The sequence below is a fragment of the Pleurodeles waltl genome, chromosome 4_2 (assembly GCF_031143425.1).
Source record: "Pleurodeles waltl isolate 20211129_DDA chromosome 4_2, aPleWal1.hap1.20221129, whole genome shotgun sequence".
In the NCBI taxonomy this organism is placed as follows: domain Eukaryota; kingdom Metazoa; phylum Chordata; class Amphibia; order Caudata; family Salamandridae; genus Pleurodeles; species Pleurodeles waltl.
In genome coordinates this window covers 265,885,008-265,897,480 of record NC_090443.1, presented here as the reverse complement: position 1 = coordinate 265,897,480, position 12,473 = coordinate 265,885,008, and the positions used below count along the sequence as shown (strand labels likewise).

The 12,473-nt window shown below is 50.2% G+C and overlaps 1 protein-coding gene across 2 annotated transcripts in view; it reads right to left on the bottom strand.

Annotated features, from left to right (window-relative positions):
• The window catches only part of UAP1 (UDP-N-acetylglucosamine pyrophosphorylase 1), a 185,699-nt gene that overhangs the window by 49,452 nt on the left and 123,774 nt on the right, over positions 1–12,473 (bottom strand). The gene's annotated exons all lie outside the window — the stretch shown is intronic.

The window sequence follows — 12,473 nt, the reverse complement described above, 5'->3', positions numbered from 1 at the left end:
AGGACCAATTTCTCCCCAAGAATTGGGAAAGAAGGCGGACCATTGGGTCAAGACAAGGGTGTCCAAAACTTCCACAGGGGGTGACCAAAAGAAAGGGGTCACAAAACCTCCCCAGGGGAAAGGTGGTGAGACAGCCAAAAATAAAAATAGTAAAGAGTCTTCTACAGGCCCCCAAAAACATGCACAGGAGGGTGGGCCCAGAGCCTCTTCACAAAACAATCCTGGGAACAAGGGTAAAAACTTTGATCCCAAAAAGGCCTGGTGTCGAAACTGTAGTCAGTCTGGACACCAAACTGGAGACAAGGCCTGTCCCAAGAAAAGTTCCACTCCAAACTCCAATCCAGGTAACACTGGAATGGCTAGTCTCCAAGTGGGATCAACAGTGTGCCCAGAGCAAATCAGGGTCCACACTGAAGCTACTCTAGTCTCTGAGGGTGGGGTGGATTTAGCCACACTAGCTGCCTGGCCGCCTAACATGCAAAAATACAGGCAGCAGCTCTTTATTAATGGGACAAGTGTAGAGGGCCTGAGGGATACAGGTGCCAGTGTCACCATGGTGACAGAGAAACTGGTTTCCCCTGGCCAATACCTGACTGGAAAAACGTATACAGTCACCAACGCTGACAATCAGACTAAAGGACATCCCATGGCAATGGTAACTTTAGAATGGGGAGGGGTCAATGGCCTGAAACAGGTGGTGGTCTCCTCAAACATCCCAGTAGACTGTCTGCTTGGAAATGACCTGGAGTCCTCAGCATGGGCTGAGGTAGAACTAAAAACCCATGCAGCCATGCTGGGTATCCCTGAACTGGTGTGTGTAAAAACAAGAGCACAATGCAAGGCACGGGGTGAAAAAGTAGAGCTGGAGTCTGGAAGAAAGGCCCAGCCTACCAAGAGAAAAGGAAAGTCAGTTGGGAAACCAACTGCAACACAGTCAGAAAAAGAGAACCTCTCTTCTCAGGAAGAAGTTCTGCCCTCTGAGGGAACTGAGCCTTTGGAGCTTGAACCTTATCAGGTTGAGCTCTTAGGCCCAGGGGGACCCTCAAGGGAGGAGCTGTGTAAGGGACAAGAAACCTGTCCCTCTCTTGAAGGCCTTAGGCAGCAAGCTGCTGAAGAGTCCAAGGGCAAGAAAAATGGAACACATAGGGTCTATTGGGAAGATGGACTCCTGTACACTGAGGCCAGAGACCCCAAACCTGGTGCCACTAGGAGAGTGGTAGTGCCTCAGTCGTTCAGAGAGTTTATTCTGACCTTAGCCCATGATATTCCCCTTGCTGGGCATTTGGGACAAACCAAGACGTGGGAGAGGTTAGTCAACCACTTCTACTGGCCCAATATGTCCCAGAAGGTTAAGGAGTTTTGCCTCTCCTGCCCCACCTGTCAATCCAGTGGTAAGACAGGTGGGCACCCAAAGGCCCCCCTCATTCCACTTCCAGTGGTGGGGGTCCCCTTTGAAAGAGTGGGTGTGGACATAGTTGGTCCACTGGAACCTCCCACAGCCTCAGGAAATATGTACATCCTAGTAGTAGTGGATCATGCTACTAGGTATCCTGAAGCTATCCCCCTTAGGTCGACTACTGCCCCTGCAGTAGCCAAGGCCCTCATTGGTATCTTTACCAGAGTGGGTTTCCCTAAGGAGGTGGTGTCTGACAGAGGTACCAACTTCATGTCAGCATACCTAAAACACATGTGGAATGAGTGTGGAGTGACTTACAAATTCACTACACCATACCATCCACAAACTAATGGCTTAGTTGAGAGATTCAACAAGACATTAAAAGGCATGATCATGGGGCTCCCAGAAAAACTCAAAAGGAGATGGGATGTCCTCTTGCCATGTCTGCTTTTTGCTTACAGAGAGGTGCCACAGAAGGGAGTAGGATTCTCACCCTTTGAACTTCTGTTTGGTCACCCTGTAAGGGGACCACTTGCTCTTGTTAAAGAAGGCTGGGAGAGACCTCTTCATGAGCCTAAACAAGACATAGTGGACTATGTACTTGGCCTTTGCTCTAGAATGGCAGAGTACATGGAAAAGGCAACCAAAAACCTTGAGGCCAGCCAACAGCTCCAGAAGTTTTGGTATGACCAAAAGGCTGCACTGGTTGAGTTCCAACCAGGGCAGAAAGTCTGGGTTCTGGAGCCTGTGGCTCCCAGGGCACTCCAGGACAAATGGAGTGGCCCTTACCCAGTGCTAGAAAGGAAGAGTCAGGTCACCTACCTGTTGGACCTGGGCACAAGCAGGAGCCCCAAGAGGGTGATCCATGTGAACCGCCTTAAGCTCTTCCATGACAGGGCTGATGTGAATCTGTTGATGGTAACAGATGAGGATCAGGAGGCAGAGAGTGAACCTCTCCCTGATCTTCTGTCATCAGACCCAAAAGATGGCTCAGTAGATGGAGTGATCTACTCAGACACCCTCTCTGGCCAACAGCAAGCTGATTGTAGGAGAGTCCTACAACAGTTTCCTGAACTCTTCTCCTTAACCCCTGGTCAGACACACCTGTGTACCCATGATGTGGACACAGGAGACAGCATGCCTGTCAAGAACAAAATTTTTAGACAGTCTGACCATGTTAAGGAAAGCATCAAGGTGGAAGTCCACAAGATGCTGGAATTGGGAGTAATTGAGCGCTCTGACAGCCCCTGGGCTAGCCCAGTGGTCTTAGTCCCCAAACCTCACACCAAAGATGGAAAGAAAGAGATGAGGTTTTGTGTGGACTACAGAGGGCTCAACTCTGTCACCAAGACAGATGCTCATCCAATTCCTAGAGCTGATGAGCTCATAGATAAATTAGGTGCTGCCAAATTCTTAAGTACCTTTGACTTGACAGCAGGGTACTGGCAAATAAAAATGGCACCTGGAGCAAAAGAGAAAACAGCATTCTCCACACCTGATGGGCATTATCAGTTTACTGTTATGCCCTTTGGTTTAAAGAATGCCCCTGCCACCTTCCAAAGGTTGGTGAATCAAGTCCTTGCTGGTTTGGAGTCCTTTAGCACAGCTTATCTTGATGATATTGCTGTCTTCAGCTCCACCTGGCAGGATCACCTGGTCCACCTGAAGAAGGTTTTGAAGGCTCTGCAATCTGCAGGCCTCTCTATCAAGGCATCCAAATGCCAGATAGGGCAGGGAACTGTGGTTTACTTGGGCCATCTTGTAGGTGGAGGCCAAGTTCAGCCACTCCAACCCAAGATCCAGACTATTCTGGACTGGGTAGCTCCAAAAACCCAGACTCAAGTCAGGGCATTCCTTGGCTTAACTGGGTACTACAGGAGGTTTGTGAAGGGATATGGATCCATTGTGACAGCCCTCACTGAACTCACCTCCAAAAAAATGCCCAAGAAAGTGAACTGGACTGTGGAATGCCAACAGGCCTTTGACACCCTGAAACAAGCAATGTGCTCAGCACCAGTTCTAAAAGCTCCAGATTATTCTAAGCAGTTCATTGTGCAGACAGATGCCTCTGAACATGGGATAGGGGCAGTTTTGTCCCAAACAAATGATGATGGCCTTGACCAGCCTGTTGCTTTCATTAGCAGGAGGTTACTCCCCAGGGAGCAGCGTTGGAGTGCCATTGAGAGGGAGGCCTTTGCTGTGGTTTGGTCCCTGAAGAAGCTGAGACCATACCTCTTTGGGACTCACTTCCTAGTTCAAACTGACCACAGACCTCTCAAATGGCTGATGCAAATGAAAGGTGAAAATCCTAAACTGTTGAGGTGGTCCATCTCCCTACAGGGAATGGACTTTATAGTGGAACACAGACCTGGGACTGCCCATGCCAATGCAGATGGCCTTTCCAGGTTCTTCCACTTAGAAAATGAAGACTCTCTTGGGAAAGGTTAGTCTCATCCTCTTTCGTTTGGGGGGGGGTTGTGTAAGGAAATGCCTCCTTGGCATGGTTGCCCCCTGACTTTTTGCCTTTGCTGATGCTATGTTTACAATTGAAAGTGTGCTGAGGCCTGCTAACCAGGCCCCAGCACCAGTGTTCTTTCCCTAACCTGTACTTTTGTACCCACAATTGGCAGACCCTGGCATCCAGATAAGTCCCTTGTAACTGGTACTTCTAGTACCAAGGGCCCTGATGCCAAGGAAGGTCTCTAAGGGCTGCAGCATGTCTTATGCCACCCTGGAGACCTCTCACTCAGCACAGACACACTGCTTGCCAGCTTGTGTGTGCTAGTGAGAACAAAACGAGTAAGTCGACATGGCACTCCCCTCAGGGTGCCATGCCAGCCTCTCACTGCCTATGCAAGTATAGGTCAGTCACCCCTCTAGCAGGCCTTACAGCCCTAAGGCAGGGTGCACTATACCATAGGTGAGGGTACCAGTGCATGAGCATGGTACCCCTACAGTGTCTAAACAAAACCTTAGACATTGTAAGTGCAGGGTAGCCATAAGAGTATATGGTCTGGGAGTTTGTCAAACACGAACTCCACAGCACCATAATGGCTACACTGAAAACTGGGAAGTTTGGTATCAAACTTCTCAGCACAATAAATGCACACTGATGCCAGTGTACATTTTATTGCAAAATACACCCCAGAGGGCACCTTAGAGGTGCCCCCTGAAACTTAACCGACTGTCTGTGTAGGCTGACTAGTTCCAGCAGCCTGCCACACTAGAGACATGTTGCTGGCCCCATGGGGAGAGTGCCTTTGTCACTCTGAGGCCAGTAACAAAGCCTGCACTGGGTGGAGATGCTAACACCTCCCCCAGGCAGGAGCTGTAACACCTGGCGGTGAGCCTCAAAGGCTCACCCCTTTGTCACAGCCCAGCAGGGCACTCCAGCTTAGTGGAGTTGCCCGCCCCCTCCGGCCACGGCCCCCACTTTTGGCGGCAAGGCTGGAGGGAACAAAGAAAGCAACAAGGAGGAGTCACTGGCCAGTCAGGACAGCCCCTAAGGTGTCCTGAGCTGAGGTGACTCTAACTTTTAGAAATCCTCCATCTTACAGATGGAGGATTCCCCCAATAGGGTTAGGATTGTGACCCCCTCCCCTTGGGAGGAGGCACAAAGAGGGTGTACCCACCCTCAGGGCTAGTAGCCATTGGCTACTAACCCCCCAGACCTAAACACGCCCTTAAATTTAGTATTTAAGGGCTACCCTGAACCCTAGAAAATTAGATTCCTGCAACAACAAGAAGAAGGACTGCCTAGCTGAAAACCCCTGCAGAGGAAGACCAGAAGACAACAACTGCCTTGGCTCCAGAAACTCACCGGCCTGTCTCCTGCCTTCCAAAGAACTCTGCTCCAGCGACGCCTTCCAAAGGGACCTGTGTATGTGCTATTTCAAAGTAAGGAATAGCATGCACAGAGTCCAAGGGTTCCCCTTAGAGGTAAAATAGTGGTAAAAAGAGATAATACTAATGCTCTATTTTGTGGTAGTGTGGTCGAGCAGTAGGCTTATCCAAGGAGTAGTGTTAAGCATTTGTTGTACATACACATAGACAATAAATGAGGTACACACACTCAGAGACAAATCCAGCCAATAGGTTTTGTATAGAAAAATATATTTTCTTAGTTTATTTTAAGAACCACAGGTTCAAATTTAACATGTAATATCTTGTTTGAAAGGTATTGCAGGTAAGTACATTAGGAACTTTGAATCATTTCAATTGCATGTATACTTTTCAAGTTATTCACAAATAGCTACTTTAAAAGTGGACACTTAGTGCAATTTTCACAGTTCCTGGGGGAGGTAAGTTTTTGTTAGTTTTACCAGGTAAGTAAGACACTTACAGGGTTCAGTTCTTGGTCCAAGGTAGCCCACCGTTGGGGGTTCAGAGCAACCCCAAAGTCACCACACCAGCAGCTCAGGGCCGGTCAGGTGCAGAGTTCAAAGTGGTGCCCAAAACGCATAGGCTTCAATGGAGAGAAGGGGGTGCCCCGGTTCCGGTCTGCTTGCAGGTAAGTACCCGCGTCTTCGGAGGGCAGACCAGGGGGGTTTTGTAGGGCACCGGGGGGGACACAAGCCCACACAGAAATTTCACCCTCAGCGGCGCGGGGGCGGCCGGGTGCAGTGTTAGAACAAGCGTCTGGTTCGCAATGTAAGTCAATGAGAGATCAAGGGATCTCTTCAGCGCTGCAGGCAGGCAAGGGGGGGCTTCCTCGGGGAAACCTCCACTTGGGCAAGGGAGAGGGACTCCTGGGGGTCACTTCTGCAGTGAAAGTCCGGTCCTTCAGGTCCTGGGGGCTGCGGGTGCAGGGTCTTTTCCAGGCGTCGGGACTTAGGTTTCAGAGAGTCGCGGTCAGGGGAAGCCTCGGGATTCCCTCTGCAGGCGGCGCTGTGGGGGCTCAGGGGGGACAGGTTTTGGTACTCACAGTCGTAGAGTAGTCCGGGGGTCCTCCCTGAGGTGTTGGTTCTCCACCAGGCGAGTCGGGGTCGCCGGGTGCAGTGTTGCAAGTCTCACGCTTCTTGCGGGGAGATTGCAGGGTTCTTTAAAGCTGCTCCTTTGGATAAAGTTGCAGTCTTTTTGGAGCAGGTCCGCTGTCCTCGGGAGTTTCTTGTCGTCGTCGAAGCAGGGCAGTCCTCAGAGGATTCAGAGGTCGCTGGTCCCTTTGGAAGAGGTCGCTGGTCCCTTTGGAAGGCGTCGCTGGAGCAGAGTTCTTTGGAAGGCAGGAGACAGGCCGGTGAGTTTCTGGAGCCAAGGCAGTTGTTGTCTTCTGGTCTTCCTCTGCAGGGGTTTTCAGCTAGGCAGTCCTTCTTCTTGTAGTTGCAGGAATCTAATTTTCTAGGGTTCAGGGTAGCCCTTAAATACTAAATTTAAGGGCGTGTTTAGGTCTGGGGGGTTAGTAGCCAATGGCTACTAGCCCTGAGGGTGGGTACACCCTCTTTGTGCCTCCTCCCAAGGGGAGGGGGTCACAATCCTAACCCTATTGGGGGAATCCTCCATCTGCAAGATGGAGGATTTCTAAAAGTTAGAGTCACCTCAGCTCAGGACACCTTAGGGGCTGTCCTGACTGGTCAGTGACTCCTCCTTGTTTTTCTCATTATTTTCTCCGGCCTTGCCGCCAAAAGTGGGGGCCGGGGCCGGAGGGGGCGGGCAACTCCACTAGCTGGAGTGTCCTGCGGTGCTGTGACAAAGGGGTGAGCCTTTGAGGCTCACCGCCAGGTGTTACAGCTCCTGCCTGGGGGAGGTGTTAGCATCTCCACCCAGTGCAGGCTTTGTTACTGGCCTCAGAGTGACAAAGGCACTCTCCCCATGGGGCCAGCAACATGTCTCTAGTGTGGCAGGCTGCTGGAACTAGTCAGCCTACACAGACAGTCGGTTAAGTTTCAGGGGGCACCTCTAAGGTGCCCTCTGTGGTGTATTTTACAATAAAATGTACACTGGCATCAGGGTGCATTTATTGTGCTGAGAAGTTTGATACCAAACTTCCCAGTTTTCAGTGTAGCCATTATGGTGCTGTGGAGTTCGTGTTTGACAAACTCCCAGACCATATACTCTTATGGCTACCCTGCACTTACAATGTCTAAGGTTTTGTTTAGACACTGTAGGGGTACCATGCTCATGCACTGGTACCCTCACATATGGTATAGTGCACCCTGCCTTAGGGCTGTAAGGCCTGCTAGAGGGGTGACTGACCTATACTTGCATAGGCAGTGAGAGGCTGGCATGGCACCCTGAGGGGAGTGCCATGTCGACTTACTCGTTTTGTTCTCACTAGCACACACAAGCTGGCAAGCAGTGTGTCTGTGCTGGGTGAGAGGTCTCCAGGGTGGCATAAGACATGCTGCAGCCCTTAGAGACCTTCCTTGGCATCAGGGCCCTTGGTACTAGAAGTACCAGTTACAAGGGTCTTATCTGGATGCCAGGGTCTGCCAATTGTGGATACAAAAGTACAGGTTAGGGAAAGAACACTGGTGCTGGGGCCTGGTTAGCAGGCCTCAGCACACTTTCAATTGTAAACATAGCATCAGCAAAGGCAAAAAGTCAGGGGGCAACCATGCCAAGGAGGCATTTCCTTACACAGTATATCCAATGGCACTTGTAATACAGCGGACTGGATATCTGCCACGTTTGCGGTGGAGTAACCCATCCACCAAACTCATAATCAGGCCTATGTCATTAAGAAAACAAGCTACATCCTGCTACCCCGGAAGGCATGGCCTGATTTTTGCTTCTTTCTTTTTGCCTTTCAGAGTACATCATTTTTGAAAGCTTTAACCTTTTTGCCCTTTATCTTATCATACATAAAGAATTCGCTTTTTGTCCTATTCCCTTTTTAACATTTTGGCTTTCTTTTAGTGGATGTGCTTATTCACTGATGGGTGAGTTGCCTGTGTGGAGTTGTATGTTTAGGCAAAACAGTGAATGCAGCTATTGATTATGAGGAGAAATGTCAGTGGTTAGTTGAATGCAATGTACTTTTTGGGTGATTGTAAATGACTGGGTCGATGTAACTTGGAATGCTTAATGGGGGTTGTAGGAAGTTGGCTCTGTATGCACTATTTCAGAGTAAGGAATAGTATGCACAGAGTCCAAGGGTTCCCCTTAGAGGTAAGATAGTGGCAAAAAGGGATAATACTAATGCTCTATTTTGTGGTAGTGTGGTCGAGCAGTAGGCTTATCCAAGGAGTAGTGTTAAGCATTTGTTGTACATACACCCAGGCAATAAATGAGGAACACACACTCAGAGACAAATCCAGCCAATAGGTTTTGTTATAGAAAAATATCTTTTCTTAGTTTATTTTAAGAACCACAGGTTCAAATTCTACATGTAATATCTCATTTGAAAGGTATTGCAGGTAAGTACTTTAGGAACTTTGAATCATTACATTAGCATGTATACTTTTCACATAAAACACAATAAGCTGTTTTAAAAGTGGACACAGTGCAATTTTCACAGTTCCTGGGGGAGGTAAGTTTTTGTTAGTTTTGTCAGGTAAGTAAATCACTTACAAGTCTCAGGTTTGGGTCCAAGGTAGCCCACCGTTGGGGGTTCAGAGCAACCCCAAAGTTACCACACCAGCAGCTCAGGGCCGGTCAGGTGCAGAGGTCAAAGAGGTGCCCAAAACGCATAGACTTCAATGGAGAGAAGGGGGTGCCCCGGTTCCGGTCTGCCAGCAGGTAAGTACCCGCGTCTTCGGAGGGCAGACCAGGGGGGTTTTGTAGGGCACCGGGGGGGACACAAGTCCACACAAAAAGTACACCCTCAGCGGCACTGGGGCGGCCGGGTGCAGTGTAGAAACAAGCGTCGGGTTTTCAATGGAAATCAAGGAGAGATCAAGGGATCTCTTCAGCGTTGCAGGCAGGCAAGGGGGGGGCTCCTCGGGGTAGCCACCACCTGGGCAAGGGAGAGGGCTTCCTGGGGGTCACTCCTGCACAGGAGTTCCGTTCCTTTAGGTGCTGGGGGCTGCGGGTGCAGGGTCTTTTCCAGCCGTCGGGAAATGGAGTTCAGGCAGTCGCGGTCAGGGGGAGCCTCGAGATTCCCTCTGCAGGCGTCGCTGTGGGGGCTCAGGGGGGACAACTTTGGTTACTCACGGACTCGGAGTCGCCGGAGGGTCCTCCTGAGGTGTTGGTTCTCCACCAGTCGAGTCGGGGTCGCCGGGTGCAGTGTTGCAAGTCTCACGCTTCTTGCGGGGAGTTGCAGGGGTCTTTAAATCTGCTCCTTGAAACAAAGTTGCAGTTCTTTTGGAGCAGTGCCGCTGTCCTCGGGAGTTTCTTGGTCTCTTGGAAGCAGGGCAGTCCTCTGAGGATTCAGAGGTCGCTGGTCCTGGAGAAAGCGTAGCTGGAGCAGGGTTCTTTAGAAGGCAGGAGACAGGCCGGTAGGACTGGGGCCAAAGCAGTTGGTGTCTTCTTCCTTCTTCTGCAGGGGTTTTCAGCTCAGCAGTCTTCTTCTTCGGTAAGTTGCAGGAATCTCAATTCTTAGGTTCAGGGTAGCCCTTAAATACTAAATTTAAGGGTGTGTTTAGGTCTGGGGGGTTAGTAGCCACTGGCTACTAGCCCTGAGGGTGGGTACACCCTCTTTGTGCCTCCTCCCAAGGGGAGGGGGTCACATCCCTAATCCTATTGGGGAATCCTCCATCTGCAAGATGGAGGATTTCTAAAAGTTAGAGTCACTTCAGCTCAGGACACCTTAGGGGCTGTCCTGACTGGTCAGTGACTCCTCCTTGTTTTTCTCATTATTTTCTCCGTCCTTGCCGCGAAAAGTGGGGGCCGTGGCCGGAGGGGGCGGGCAACTCCACTAGCTGGAGTGTCCTGCTGTGCTGGCACAAAGGGGTGAGCCTTTGAGGCTCACCGCCAGGTGTGACAGCTCCTGCCTGGGGGAGGTGTTAGCATCTCCACCCAGTGCAGGCTTTGTTACTGGCCTCAGAGTGACAAAGGCACTCTCCCCATGGGGCCAGCAACATGTCTCTAGCGTGGCAGGCTGCTGGAACCAGTCAGCCTACACAGATAGTTGGTTAAGGTTTCAGGGGGCACCTCTAAGGTGCCCTCTGGGGTGTATTTTACAATAAAATGTACACTGGCATCAGTGTGCTTTTATTGTGCTGAGAAGTTTGATACCAAACTTCCCAGTTTTCAGTGTAGCCATTATGGTGCTGTGGAGTTCGTGTAAAACAGACTCCCAGACCATATACTCTTATGGCTACCCTGCACTTACAATGTCTAAGGTATTGCTTAGACACTGTAGGGGCACAGTGCTCATGCACTGGTGCCCTCACCTATGGTATAGTGCACCCTGCCTTAGGGCTGTAAGGCCTACTAGAGGGGTGACTTATCTATACCTGCATAGGCAGTGAGAGGTTGGCATGGCACCCTGAGGGGAGTGCCATGTCGACTTACTCGTTTTGTTCTCACCAGCACACACAAGCTGGCATGCAGGGTGTCTGTGCTGAGTGAGGGGTCTCCAGGGTGGCATAAGACATGCTGCAGCCCTTAGAGACCTTCCTTGGCATCAGGGCCCTTGGTGCCAGGGGTACCACTTACAAGGGACTTATCTGGATGCCAGGGTGTGCCAATTGTGGAATCAAAAGTACAGGTTAGGGAAAGAACACTGGTGCTGGGGCCTGGTTAGCAGGCCTCAGCACACTTTCAATTCAAAACATAGCATCTGCAAAGGCAAAAAGTCAGGGGGTAACCATGCCAAAGAGGCATTTCCTTACACAACCCCCCCCCCCCCAAACGAAAGAGGATGAGACTAACCTTTCCCAAGAGAGTCTTCATTTTCTAAGTGGAAGAACCTGGAAAGGCCATCTGCATTGGCATGGGCAGTCCCAGGTCTGTGTTCCACTATAAAGTCCATTCCCTGTAGGGAGATGGACCACCTCAACAGTTTTGGATTTTCACCTTTCATTTGCATCAGCCATCTGAGAGGTCTGTGGTCAGTTTGAACTAGGAAGTGAGTACCAAAGAGGTATGGTCTCAGCTTCTTCAGGGACCAAACCACAGCAAAGGCCTCCCTCTCAATGGCACTCCAACGCTGCTCCCTGGGGAGTAACCTCCTGCTAATGAAAGCAACAGGCTGGTCAAGGCCATCATCATTTGTTTGGGACAAAACTGCCCCTATCCCATGTTCAGAGGCATCTGTTTGCACAATGAATTGCTTGGAGTAATCTGGAGCTTTTAGAACTGGTGCTGTGCACATAGCTTGTTTCAGGGTGCCAAAGGCCTGTTGGCATTCTACAGTCCAGTTTACTTTCTTGGGCATTTTCTTGGAGGTGAGTTCTGTGAGGGCTGTCACAATGGATCCATATCCCTTCACAAACCTCCTATAGTACCCAGTCAAGCCAAGGAATGCCCTGACTTGAGTCTGGGTTTTTGGAGCTGCCCAGTCCAGAATAGTCTGGATCTTAGGCTGGAGTGGCTGAACTTGGCCTCCACCTACAAGGTGTCCCAAGTAAACCACAGTTCCCTGCCCTATCTGGCATTTGGATGCCTTGATAGAGAGGCCTGCAGATTGCAGAGCCCTCAAAACCTTCTTCAGGTGGACCAGGTGATCCTGCCAGGTGGAGCTGAAGACAGCAATATCATCAAGATAAGCTGCACTAAAGGATTCCAACCCAGCAAGGACTTGATTCACCAACCTTTGGAAGGTGGCAGGGGAATTCTTTAAACCAAAGGGCATAACAGTGAACTGATAATGCCCATCAGGTGTGGAGAATGCTGTCTTTTCTTTTGCTCCAGGGGCCATTTTGATTTGCCAGTACCCAGCTGTTAAGTCAAAGGTACTTAAGAATTTGGCAGCCCCTAATTTGTCTATCAGCTCATCAGCTCTAGGAATGGGGTCGGCATCTGTCTTGGTGACAGAATTAAGGCCTCTGTAGTCCACACAAAACCTCATCTCTCTCTTTCCTTCTTTGGTGTGAGGTTTGGGGACTAAGACCACTGGGCTAGCCCAGGGGCTGTCAGAGTACTCAATTACTCCCAATTCCAGCATCTTGTGGACTTCCACCTTGATGCTTTCCTTAACTTGGTCAGACTGTCTGAATATTTTGTTTTTTACAGGCATGCTGTCCCCTGTGTCCACATC